Raw genomic sequence first — 13,006 nt, 5'->3', positions numbered from 1 at the left:
ACCTCTTTAAAGATACAAAACACCTTATATTTCTTTGATATTTTCATCACATCACACGTTGCCAGGCTCATAGGAGATATTCCATAATGAATATGAACATTTTTCAAATAAGGTGAATACCATAAATTCAGAGGCAACAATAAACTGCATCAAGCATAACTTAAACTTGCTTCTTGATGTGTTATTTTGTTAGCATTATTCTAGCTAAGTTATAAAAGTGTTCAAAATTTGGATAAATGAGAATTTGTTTTGTCTCTTTCCTAGTTGAAATAATAACCATGTATTCATATAATAAACAATTTAGTGCTTCTGTAGAATAGTAAATTTGCAAGTCATACATTTTGAGTATTTAGAAATAATCTACTAACACAAATTGACAACCACTGGGCAATGAACAACAAAATATCTCAAAATTCTTGCACTAAAACATATACATAAGAAAACCCATCCCTTGGAACTTTGTGTTCCAAGTCTTTAATAGATTATAAGCAGAAAATTAAAATGAGAGACAGGAACTGCTATAAGCAAACCTATAAGCTATAGCAAAAAAAGACAGCTGTTAGCCAGGGAAGACATAAAAATTTAAAAAGTAGATCTAAGACCTCAAAGGGGAAAATTATCCAGGGCCAGTAACAGTAGAAAAATAGTGATTTGTATCTTAACTAGCCTGTGAATATTGCTCAATTATTCTATACAGGGAGTATACAGGATATTGTTGTTATTGTTTAGTTGCTAAGTGGTAAACTGACTCTTTTGTGACCCCATAGACTATAGCCCACCAGCTCCTCCATCCATGGGATTTCCCAGGCAAGAATATTAGAGTGGGTTGCCACTTCTTTCTGCAGGGGATCTTCCTGACCCAGGGATTGAACCCACGTCTCCTGCGTTGCAGATGCATTCTTTACCACTGAGCCACCTGAAAAGCCCGTGCAGCATATAGTGTACAGTTATTTACTTTGATAACCATACTTTTTCAATTAAAATTATATTCAGTATATTCTGAATTATAAAATTAAAAGATAATTAAAAATTAAAAGAATGGTGTAAAACACTTTAGAATTTTTTCCAAATTATTAATTCTTAAACACTATTTAAATCTTACTTACCTAAGATATTTGTAATAATCCATTATTAAATGTTTATTCAATTTGAATAACAAATAGAGGTATAATTTTTTCAATACGTAAATGCTACACATGCTGCACTTTAACTAAAACCTATAGGATAAGTACTATTATTCCTGTTTTACATTGGCACACATTAAATGATTTTATACATAGTTTCCAGGGGTGGGTTAGGAGTGGCTTGTGAAGCAACTGGAAGCAAATGGTGGTACAGAGACTATCCGTGGAAGACTTGGTGATAAGGGTCTCTAATAAAGAGAGCAAGAGAGAGAGAGACTGTGTAACAGTTATTGTTATAGATTTACTGCATGGAAAAATATTTCCCAGAATTATGAATTAATTAACTGCCTAGAACTCTTTTTTTATACTTATGAACTGTATAATGAAGGACTGCAATGCATTTTGCATAGCTTTCATTTCTTTAAAATTGTTGCTTTCTAAAAAGAAAAATAAAAAAATAAAATTGTTGCTTTCTAAAATCTTTTATTCTCACATTTTGCCGGATAACCCAACTACTGATCAGTATTCACCCAAGAAATAGCAATTATTGAACATTTCTAAATCTTTCCATATTGCTTTTTTTCTTGTTATATTTATACTTGATTTTGAAGGATTGCTTATGCTTGTGTCACTGCAAACAATCAGTACCCAGTCATTGTATAACACATAATGATACCTATTGCACAACAAAGCCTGAGATTTTACCAACTGTAAACCCCTAGAGTCAGGTGTCTCCCTCCTAATCCATTCATCTGTACCATGGCCTTTTCACTTCATGCTCAGCAGATTCATAAGGTTATTTGCCTTTAGTGATTTCACTTTCTTACAGTAAGGAATGATGAAGGTTGATAAAAGGAGAGATTACATTTTTTTAAAAATTAATAATAAAGAACAGGAAAGGAAAGCTTAAAGAAACAGCAGATCTAATTTATTTCTCTGTGAGAATCTCAGGTCTCCTTTAAGTGTTTTCCTGTTTTGGCTCTTCAAATCCAGGCTAAGTTAAAATGAAGAGGTATGGTAGATGTTATTACACATACGCATAGTTCCCAAAGACCCCAGTAGGGTAAAGACCAAAAGGAAGCAAAACTAAAAGAAAATAAAACAGGAGAGCTGGGTTCAACCCCTGGTTTGGGAAAATCCCCTGGAGAAGGGAACAGCAACCCACTCCAGTATTCTTGCCTGGAGAATCCCATGGATAGAGGAGAGCCTGATGGGCTATAGTCCATGGGGTCGCAAAGAGTCAGACATGACTGAGTGACTTTGGCTCACTGACTCACTCACAGATGAGGAAACCAAGACCCAGAAAGTTCAGATAAATCACCTGATAAAATAAATAGATAAATCATTCATTCAGATAAGTGGTCACCCAGCTAGTAAGCAGTTAGGTAGAGACTTAATATAAGATACTTTCATTCTTGTCATCGCTGAAATTTGAATGACTGAGAGTTCATAAGTTTATTTATTAATAAATCAGTCTGTAGAAGTTCAACTTGAGTGCCTGCCTTCAATTTACAAATTTGTGCCACAATTGAGTTTTCTTTCACAGTGAAAAAATGCTGAAAATAATTGTATCACCAAGATAACCTCAGCAAAAGCAGAAATCATCCAGGATGAAGTGTTTCTTATGTAATGCCATGCATATATGCTAATAGAGATCTAAGCACTTACTGAAGTAAGCTGTTAGGAAGGAGCAAATGAATTTATTGCTATTTCTCACAGTCAAGAGTTGAGCAGCTTTTTAGTTAGGATATAATAAAGTCATAATTATCTACAAACAACAATGGTTCTTGTAAATGAAGACATGCAAAACACATCAGCATGAAATAGAAAAGCCACACAACTGCTAGAATTGATATCTTAAGGAAAACAATACAAACAAAAATTTGAGGCATTTTTAATTCAAAACATAAATTAATATTAACTTTTTAAATTGTTAGTGTAATCATTAAAACAGTAGACATGTCCCTAAGAGTTATTTATTTAAGGGCTTTGTTCTTGAAAGTCATTACATTATTCCAATAGAGACTAAAGAGGTTATTTTCTCTAAATTATTTAGGTGTAAGAGTTAGCCTTCAGCCAGGTGTTCTGTTTATGCAGATGGCAAAATAAATTATTCAGAAATAGAAACAGGTAAAACAGATGGAAAAGCAGAGTAAACCAAGAAAGCCATGAGCAGCTGCCTAACAGGCCCCCAGTAAAACACTCACTTCTACATCATGGTCCAAGTCACCCAGTTAGGAAGAGTTCTAGACACATACACTGTTGCCCACTTCTCAAAATCATATCTGGAACCTTGAATTCACTTCATGTATACTATACTTAAAATACATCAACTGAAATTCGTTATGGAAACAAATATCTAAATTGAAACTGTGAAATATCCCTGAGAGCAGTTTTCCTACCAGATCAGAGAGTGAGTTGTGTTTCCAAATCACTTGACTCTTTTAAGAAAGTAATTCTTATATTTATACAACAAGAACTGTATTAGGTTTCCTCCTAGCACCTTACACAAATTGATAGAGTTACCCACTAAGACCCCTTTATGACAGCAAATTTCTGCCTCCTACTTCACTGACTCATTGATTTAATCTCTGTGATGAAGTTGACAGAAATACCTACTTTTTGATAAACTCTGCACTAGGCAAGTTTTATCATGATATACCATTAGTAAACGTGGTGAAATGCTAAAGAAATTCTGGAAAGTACCCTATTTACAGAAATGGATCATTAAGGGAAAAATTGTTCAGAGCTCTAAATATACTTATTTTTGTTCACCTCATTTAATAAGGCAAACACAGACTACCCACTTAAGGGAGGAGGTGAATTCAGACTTAAGAATTACAGGGACAGAAAGAAAGAATGCTAAAGTAAGGAGTGGCAGTATTCCCTAGAATGAAGCACTCTAGCCTAGACTCCAGGAGATTTGGTTTCTATTCTTGACTCTGCCTTAACCTGGCCTTAAGACCAGGACACGCTGACTTCTCTCAGCACCAGTATTTTTACTGTCCAAATGAGATTGTCAGACTATCACCAAGATCCTTTGAGCTCTTGTACTGTACAAGTCTATATGAATTTGGAGAAGGGAAAAAGATAGCAGTGAAAGCAAATGAAATCTATAAGCAAAATCACCTTGAAAAACATCTTCTCTACATCTTGTGCATTCCCTTTTAATCTTTTTTTCTAGAATTTAAAACTATTGTTTCATACAACAGTTTTTAGTTAAAAAGAACCAACCGTATATGCATCCCACAAATAGAGACTAAAAGAAGGAAACTATGGTATAAGCTAAAGATTCAATCTTCATTAAATGGTTTCTGGTTTGGATATTTGATATGTGGTGTGAAAGCTAACCATTCAAATGGTTCACTTTCTTCTGAAACCATTTGGTATTTCGTATATACTACCTAAAAAAATTGTTTTGAACCAGTTTCAAAAAAACATGTCTAAATGGCCATTGAAATATTCCAAAGGTTGGGTATTGAAGATGCTGTCTTTATTGACATTGCCATTTGTCTAAATATTACTCAAGCAATTACCATTAATTCAAGCTCTTGTCCTGGCACTATCCAAATTGAATTTCCTTGACTTCATTCACTCAAAAATATAGTTTACTTTTCCCACATGGTCATATTGTGAAAGGGTCATCACTGCTCTACAAGAACTCGTGGTCTAGCAAGGGAAACAAATATGTAAGCAAATAATTATAATTCAGTGGAATGGGCTATAATTGTTGTGCTGGCTTCTCACTATAGCCCCATTTCACCTATCATATTCTTTATATAATATTCTTTCTTTAAGTGAACTTTGTTATAACCTAAGATGTTTATGTCAAAAGTATATTTTATATCATCTCTTCAGATCAGTTCAGTTCAGTCACTCAGTCATGTCCGACTCTTTGCGACCCCATGAACCACAGCACGCCCGGCCTCCCTGTCCATCATCTCTATAAATGGAAAATCAGCAACCTTTGTCAATAACAGATAGCAATTCATAAAAATAAATACATAACCATTAAAGTAGATTTATTTGTTGGTGAGCTACCTATCAGTAAAAACCCCCTTGTATACCATTGGTAGAAAACATAGTGTAGAAGTGGTAGTTTTATCTATCATGCTAAGAAACCTGGGTTTTATCTTAAAGGATTCTTATTTCATTTAACAAGTATGTTCTGAGCACCTATTAAAAGCTATTCTCTGGTGGTGATCAAAAGCTATGTAGAGACTTTAAATAGTACAATGACAGAAACAGTTTTGCACTTTAGAAAGTTTAATATTTAATTTAGCTTGGAAGATTAACTGAAAGGGCACTAAAACTATGAGAGGAGAGGTTATGACCCAAATGATGACTATAATAACTGATACAGAGACGATGAGAATCACTTCAGTGTATTTGCAGGAAGACAAGCCAATAGGACTTGGGGATTATTTGGTTATGGGGAGTAAAGGAGAGGAGGCGTCAAGGATGATAGCCAGGTTTCTGTTCTGGGTAACCAAGTACAGTTGGGTATCATGTTTCCTGGATTCATCGGTACCTGGCATGTTTAGTGGGTCATTAAACGTCCTTATCACCACCTTAGAGATTTACTGATGAGACACTACAGTATCAGTTTCACTGTGTGCTACTATAAGGGTAAGTTTACCAAAATAATTGTATGGATATTGACATGTTTGGCACAGGGAGATAAATGGAACCAAGTGACTTAAGACATGAAATAGACCCCAAACTGCATTTTGCCTTTCTGAAAATTGAATTCACTCTCAGACTTTGTACAAAGATGATCTAAGATTGCCTCAGAAAATAAAAATCCAAGACTCTGAAAAAATAATGTAGTCCTTGAGTTGCTCATTCCTCTTTAAAAACAAACAGATGAGAACTGTTGTAAATGATGAGGAATAGATGGCAAAATTGTTGATACCGTGATGCAATGCAGGAGACCCTGGTTTGATTCCTGGGTCAGGAAGTTCCCCTGGAGAAGGGATAGGATACCCACTCCAGTATTCTTGGGCTTGCCTGGTGGCTCAGTTGATAAAAAATCCGCTTGCAATGCAGGAAACCTGGGTTTGATCCCTGGGTTGGGAAGATCTCTGGTGGAGGGCACGGCAATCTACTTCAGTATTCTTGCCTGGAGACTCCTCAAGGACAGATGAGCCTGGCAGGCTGCAGTCCATGAGGTTGCAAAGAGTCAGACACGACCAAGGGACTAAGCACATACACACACTGGAACTGTGTTCTCATTCTTCAGGTGTGGCCTCCACTTCTGCTGCTTCAGTCAAAATGAATGTTTCTGATGAAGCAAGCAAAAGTATAAAGATACCTAATTATTACTCAGAACAGAGATGTCCGTCAGCACAGTGAGAATATCCACGTTGACCTTTTGTCAACAGGAAGAGGATCCTGTTACAGTTGCTCTTTGCTGCATGATCCAACAGGTTGTTACCTAGCCATTTTTTTAGAGCGAAAGCAAAACAAGTCAAATACACACTCACTTTCAATAAATGGACATATAAATTTTGGGACACCCCATGCATACTCTTAAGGTAGTTACTTTTATCATTACAAAACTATTATTTAATCTTCTAGGAAGGGCATATCAAAAGTTGGAAATTTATGGATGTGATTGATAAAGTTGGTTTGGAGAGTCAGAAACCCAAAAACACTTAGATGTTTAACTGTTTATGATCTTGGAATTTTTTAAACACTTTTTCTGTAAAGATAAAATCCAGGAAGAATAAATGATAGACATAACTAGAAAGTGGCAAGAATTGGGAGGAAAAACCAGATGTGCTGGTTTATAATCCATTCTATACTAAAAAGAAGCAGTTTTCCTGAATGTCTCCCAGGCATGCATTCAGATTTTAGTAATTAGATTCGTATATACATAAAGAAGGCTGAACACCAAAGAACTGTTGCTTTCAAATTGTGGTGCTGGAGAAGACTCTTAAGAGTCCTTCGGACAGCAAAGAGATTAAACCAGTCAATCCTAAGGGAAATCAACCCTGAAAACTCATTGGAAGGACTGATGCTGAAGCTGAAGTTCCAATACTTTAGTCACCTGATGCAAAGAGTCAACTCATTGGAAAAGACCCTGATGCTGGAAAAGATTAAAGGCAAAAAAAGAAGAGGTAGCAGAGGATGAGATGGGTGGCAGAGGATGAGATGGTTGAATGGCATCACCAATTCAATGGACATGAACTTGGTGAGGGACAGGGAGGCCTGGCATGCAGCGGTCCATGGGGTCACAAAGAGTCAGACACAACTTAACAACTGAACAACAACAGCAATACATCTACTCTTTAGGAAGACTAGCAACTATACCCCACCCCAGGCAGCCATTTTTCACAGGTGGCCTCAATGTCATTGTTGAGAAAACAGCTCAAAGTGCCAAATACATTGATGCAATGTCCAAAGCATCATTTTTACATAGGAAGCACAATACATTCGAGGTTTTCTTAATGTATCTATTAATTCCTACAGTGAGTTCTTAGAATTTCACTGTAACAAAATAGACCCTTCACCATTAATAATAGAATGATTTTCAAGCAAATCTTTGATCCGGGAAAATCATTCTTGTTCTGTGAAAGAGCTACTATGCATACGTTTACAAAAATAAGGCTAACGTTTAAACACTTCTTCAGAGAATCTCACTTGAGAAAGGGTGGCTCATAATGGCTCATCAAAGAAACGTTGCCTCTCAGAATTGCTTTTTAAAGAAAGCTAAACACAGATCCCACCAACTTTTCAATGCTGATATAATTCAGAAATTTTTCTTCTGCAGGAGACTCAGAAGCTCTAGCTTTACAGTGCCTGAGGCTGGGGAGCAGGAGTTGAAAATGAAGTGTATTTAGGTATTACTGTAAGCAACAAGAGAAACACCCTGAAGTACTCAATTTATGTATTTTTTAAATCCTTGAAAGTACGTATGGTGTATATATAGCATGGTGGTCTGGTGTGGGAGCATGCAAAGTCATGTCCGACTTTTTGTGATCCCATAGACCGTAGTCTTCCAGGTTCCTCTGTCTGTGGAATTCTCCAGGCAAGAATATTGGAGGGGGTTACCATTTCCTACTCCAGGGGGACTTTCCCAACCCAGGGATCGAACCTGTATCTCTGGCATCTATGCATTGGCAGGCAGTTTCTTTTAGCACTCACGCAATCTGGAAAACCCTGTATATAGATAGCATAACCATCTCAAATTTAATGACACAGTCCTGTGACACTCCTTGACTAGTTTAGATAACAAAAGAAGCTATTCTGGATTGTGTCAGTTTGTCCTGCTTCATGGAAATATGAGCATCCACTACATGCTACCTAATGCTGAGAGAATGAGTGGAGGATGAAAGAAATGATATAGAAATATATAGAACAAGGTCACCAGCTCCCAAAGACTCTAAAATTTAATAGAAAAGACAGATGTAAAAACAAATAATAGAAAGAGATGCTGAATATGAAAGAATTTGCATTCTGTTCTGGAAATGTTAGTGAGTCCTATCTCAGCCCAAAGTAAAGGAGGAAACCGTTTTGAAATCCTTTCTATGTGCACTAATTCACCTGTTCAATCATTTAACCATTCATTCAGCAAATGTTTACTAAGGGTCAACCGTAAGAACAAAGCAAAATCTATGGCCCAACAGTTTCATTCTAGTAAAGAAAGACAGATAATAAGAAAAAATAAATAAATATATGCTTTGGCAATAGTACTATGAAAAAAGCTAATAGGTTATGTAAAGTAGAATTTGTGAGGGGGCAGAGGTTATAACAATTAAGTATGCTACTATATAAAGGATGCAAAAGCAGACCTTGCTAATGAGATCTGAGCTAAAGGAGGAAGTATTGTGGGAAAGAGCTGTGTAGGTATCTAGGGAAAGGGTGTTCAACACAACAAGCACAAAGACCCAGAGACACACCAGGCAGGCCTATTCGGCTGGAGCAAAGTGAGCAGAGAGCAGAGCAGTAGATGATGAGGTCAAATAAGCAACTGAAAAAATAGATGCAGATTTTGTACATCATCTCCAGCAAGAGTCATTAACTTAATATTAGACTGTGCATACTTATATGAAGTACTGGATGCAGTACTTGGCTGCAATCCCAAAAATGACAGAAGGATCTCTGTTCATTTCCAAGGCAAACCATTTAATATCACAGTAATCCAAGTCTATGCCCCGACCAGTAATGCTGGAGAAGCTGAAGTTGTACGGTTCTATGAAGACCTACAAGACCTTCTAGAAATAACACCCAAAAAAGATGTCATTTTCATTACAGGGACTGGAATGCAAAAGTAGGAGGTCAAGAAACATTTGGAACAACAGGTAAATTTGTCCTTGGAGTACAGAATGAAGCAAGGCAAAGGCTAATAGAGTTGCCAAGAGAACGCACTGGTCATAGCAAATACCCTCTTCCAACAATGCAAGAGAAGACTCTACACATGGACATCACCAGGTGGTCAATACCAAAATCAGATTGATTATATTCTTTGCAGCCCAAGATAGAGAATCTCTATACAGTCAGCAAAAAAAAACAAAAAAAAAAACACTGGGAGCTGACTATGGCTCAGATCATGAACACCTTATTGCCAAATTCAGACTTAAATTGAAGAAAGTAGGGAAAACCACTATATCATTCAGATATGACCTAAATCAAAACCCTTCCCATTATACAGTGGAAGTGACAAATAGATTCAAGGGATTAGATCTGATAGAGTGCCTGAAGAACTATGGATGGAAGTTCATGACATTGTACAGGAGGCAGTGATCAAGACCCCAAGAAAAAGAAATGCAAAAAGGCAAAATGGTTGTCTGAGGATGGCTTACAAATAGCTGTGAATAGAAGAAAGCAAAAGGCAAAGGAGAAAAGGAAAGATATACCCATTTGAATGCAGAGTTCCAAAGAATAGCAAGGAGAGATAAGAAAGCTCAGTGATCAGTACAAAGAAATAGAGGAAAACAATAGAATTGGAAAGACTAGAGATCTCTTCAAGAAAATTAGAGATACCAAGGGAACATGTCATGCAAAGATGGGCACAATAAAGGACAGAAAGGGTATGGACCTAACAGAAGCAGAAGATATTAAGAAGAGGTGGCAAGAATACACAGAAGAACTATATAAAAAAGATCTTCATGACCCAGATAATCACGATGGTGTGATCACTAATCTAGAACCAGACATCTTGGAATGCAAAGTCAAGTGGGCCTTAGAAAGCATCACTACAAACATAGCTAGTGGAGGTGATGGAATTCCAGTTGAACTATTTCAAATCCTAAAAGATGGTGCTGTGAAAGTGCTGCAGTCAATATGCCAGCAAACTTGGAAAACTCAGGAATGGCCACAGGACTGGAAAAGGTCAGTATTCATTCCAGTCACAATGAAAGGCAATGTCAAAGAATGCCCAAACTACCACACAATTGCACTCATCTCACATGCTAGCAAAGTAGTGCTCAAAATTCTCCAAGTCAGGCTTCAACAGTACCTGAACCATGAACTTCCAAATGTTCAAGCTGGTTTTAGAAAAGGCAGGGGAACCAGAGATCAAATTGCCAACATCCGTTGACAACATTAAAAAAGCAAGAGAGTTCCAGAAAAACATCAACTTTTGCTTTATTGACTATGCCAAAGCCTTTGACTGTGTGGATCATCACAAACTGTGGAAAATTCTTAAAGAGATAGGAATACCAGACCACCTGATCTGCCTCCTGAGAAATCTGTATGCAGGTCAAGAAGCAACAGTTAGAACTGGACATGGAACAACAGACTTTCCAAATTGTGAAAGGAGTAGTCACCTTTCCCAGTAGGCTGTATATTGTATATTGTCACCCTGCTTATTTAACTTATATGCAGAGCACATCGTGATAAATGCTGGGCTGGAGGAAGCACAAGCTGGAATCCAGATTGACAGCAGAAATATCAATAACCTCAGACATGCAGATGACACAACCCTTATGGCAGAAAAGTGAAGAGGAACTAAAGAGTCTCTTGATGAAAGTGAAAGAGGAGAGTGAAAAAGTTGGCTTAAAGCTCAACATTCAGAAAACTAAGATCATGGCATCTGGTCCCATCACTTCTTGGTAAATAGATGGGGAAACAATGGAAAAAGTGACAGACTTAATTTTGGGGGGCTCCAAAATCACTGCAAATGGTGACTGCAGCCATGAAATTAAAAGATACTTGCTCCTTGGAAGAAAAATTATAACCAACCTAGACAGAATATTAAAAAGCAGAGACATTACTTTGCCAACAGAGGTCTGTCTAGTCAAAGCTATGGTTTTCCTGGTAGTCCTGTATGGATGTGAGAGTTGGACTATAAAGAAAGCTGAGCACCAAAGAATTGATGCTTTTGAACTGTGGTGTTGTAGAAGACTCTTGAGAGTCCCTTGGACTGCAAGGAGATCTAAGTAGTCCATCCTAAAAGAAATCAGTCCTGAACATTCATTGGAAGGACTGATGCTGAAGCTGAAACTCCAATAGTTTGGCCACCTGATGAGGAGAACTGACTCATTTGAAAAGACCCTGATGCTGGGAAAGATTGAAAGCAGGAGGAGAAGGGTATGACAGGATGAGATGTTTGGATGACATCACCGACTCAGTGGACATAAGTTTGAGTAAACTCCAGGAGTTGGAAATGGACAGGGATGCCTGGCATGTGCAGTCCATGGGGCTGCAAAGAGTTGGACATTACAGAGCAACTGAACTGAACTGAACTGACTTATATGAACCTCTTATGTCTAACAGGAAAATAGCAGATGATAAAATAACAGAAGCTAATTTCTTACAACTACTATCATTGCAAGGCTAAAATATATGGAAGGTTGAAATTCACCTTCTTCTAAGTGCATCTCCATTCATTCTGACGCAGCAGAGTTGCCTCTGGGAGAAGAGAATGAAAGAAAAAACTAAATAACAACAAAAACAACAAACCTTGTATGTGTCCATTCACAGCTATTACATTACTAGCTCCTTCCTTGAAGAGCTGAAATTTTTCCTGCAGTTAAAAGATGTTTCTATCTTCTTTATCATTCTTCGTAATCATTAAATAAGATCCTTACTTTGTAATAAGTAAGGAAGATCACAAGTGTCATGTCCCAACCCTGGGGCTGTATCAGATCAAGCAAAAAAGCAGCTTTCTTTGCTCTAGCTTGCCATATGCATTTTCACATCATGAGGTTCTTTACTGCTTAAACAATTAACACTGGTGAATCCTCCTAATTGTCCTGACTGGCTGAACTCGGGAAAAGTGCCAATTATGCAGTCTTCTTGATTTCCAAGGTTTATAGAGTACACATTGTCTCTATAGAGACACTATTTCCTGATTTACTAGACACTAGAGAAACTATTTCCTGATTTACTTTTAAAGGTTTATACCACTAAGCAGTAAAACTTCTTAAAAGTATTTTAATTAACGAATCTCTTGACTCATTAAGCTGTTATGGTTCAGAATAAAAAGAAAAATTGAAGGACATATTAAGCAGGAATGGGAAATATAGAAGGAATACTGTTACTGTCTGGAAAAGAGAAAACCCGAATTCTGGCTATCTCATTGTGAAATTGGTCATGATGGCAATGATGCTGAAAAATTATCTACAAGGATTCCTCCAGATACAAGAGATGTGCTGCTGCTGCTGCTGCTAAGTCGTTTCAGTCGTGTCCGACTCTGTGCAACCCCATAGATGGCAGCCCACCAGGCTCCCCCATCCCTGGGATTCTCCAGGCAAGAACACTGGAGTGGGTTGCCATTTCCTTCTCCAAAAAAATGTGCTAGCCACTGGTAAATTTTTGCTCAGAGGTCCAGGTCTGCTCTTCATCTACAGCTTTCTTATTAAACAATGCTGAACTGTTTTGCTGAGTTCCTGTTACAGCATTTCTGAGGAATATCCCAGTTCCATGGTAGTGTC

The sequence above is a fragment of the Cervus canadensis genome, chromosome 7 (genome assembly GCF_019320065.1).
Source record: "Cervus canadensis isolate Bull #8, Minnesota chromosome 7, ASM1932006v1, whole genome shotgun sequence".
Lineage (NCBI taxonomy): Eukaryota > Metazoa > Chordata > Mammalia > Artiodactyla > Cervidae > Cervus > Cervus canadensis.
This window is presented reverse-complemented; position numbering follows the sequence as displayed.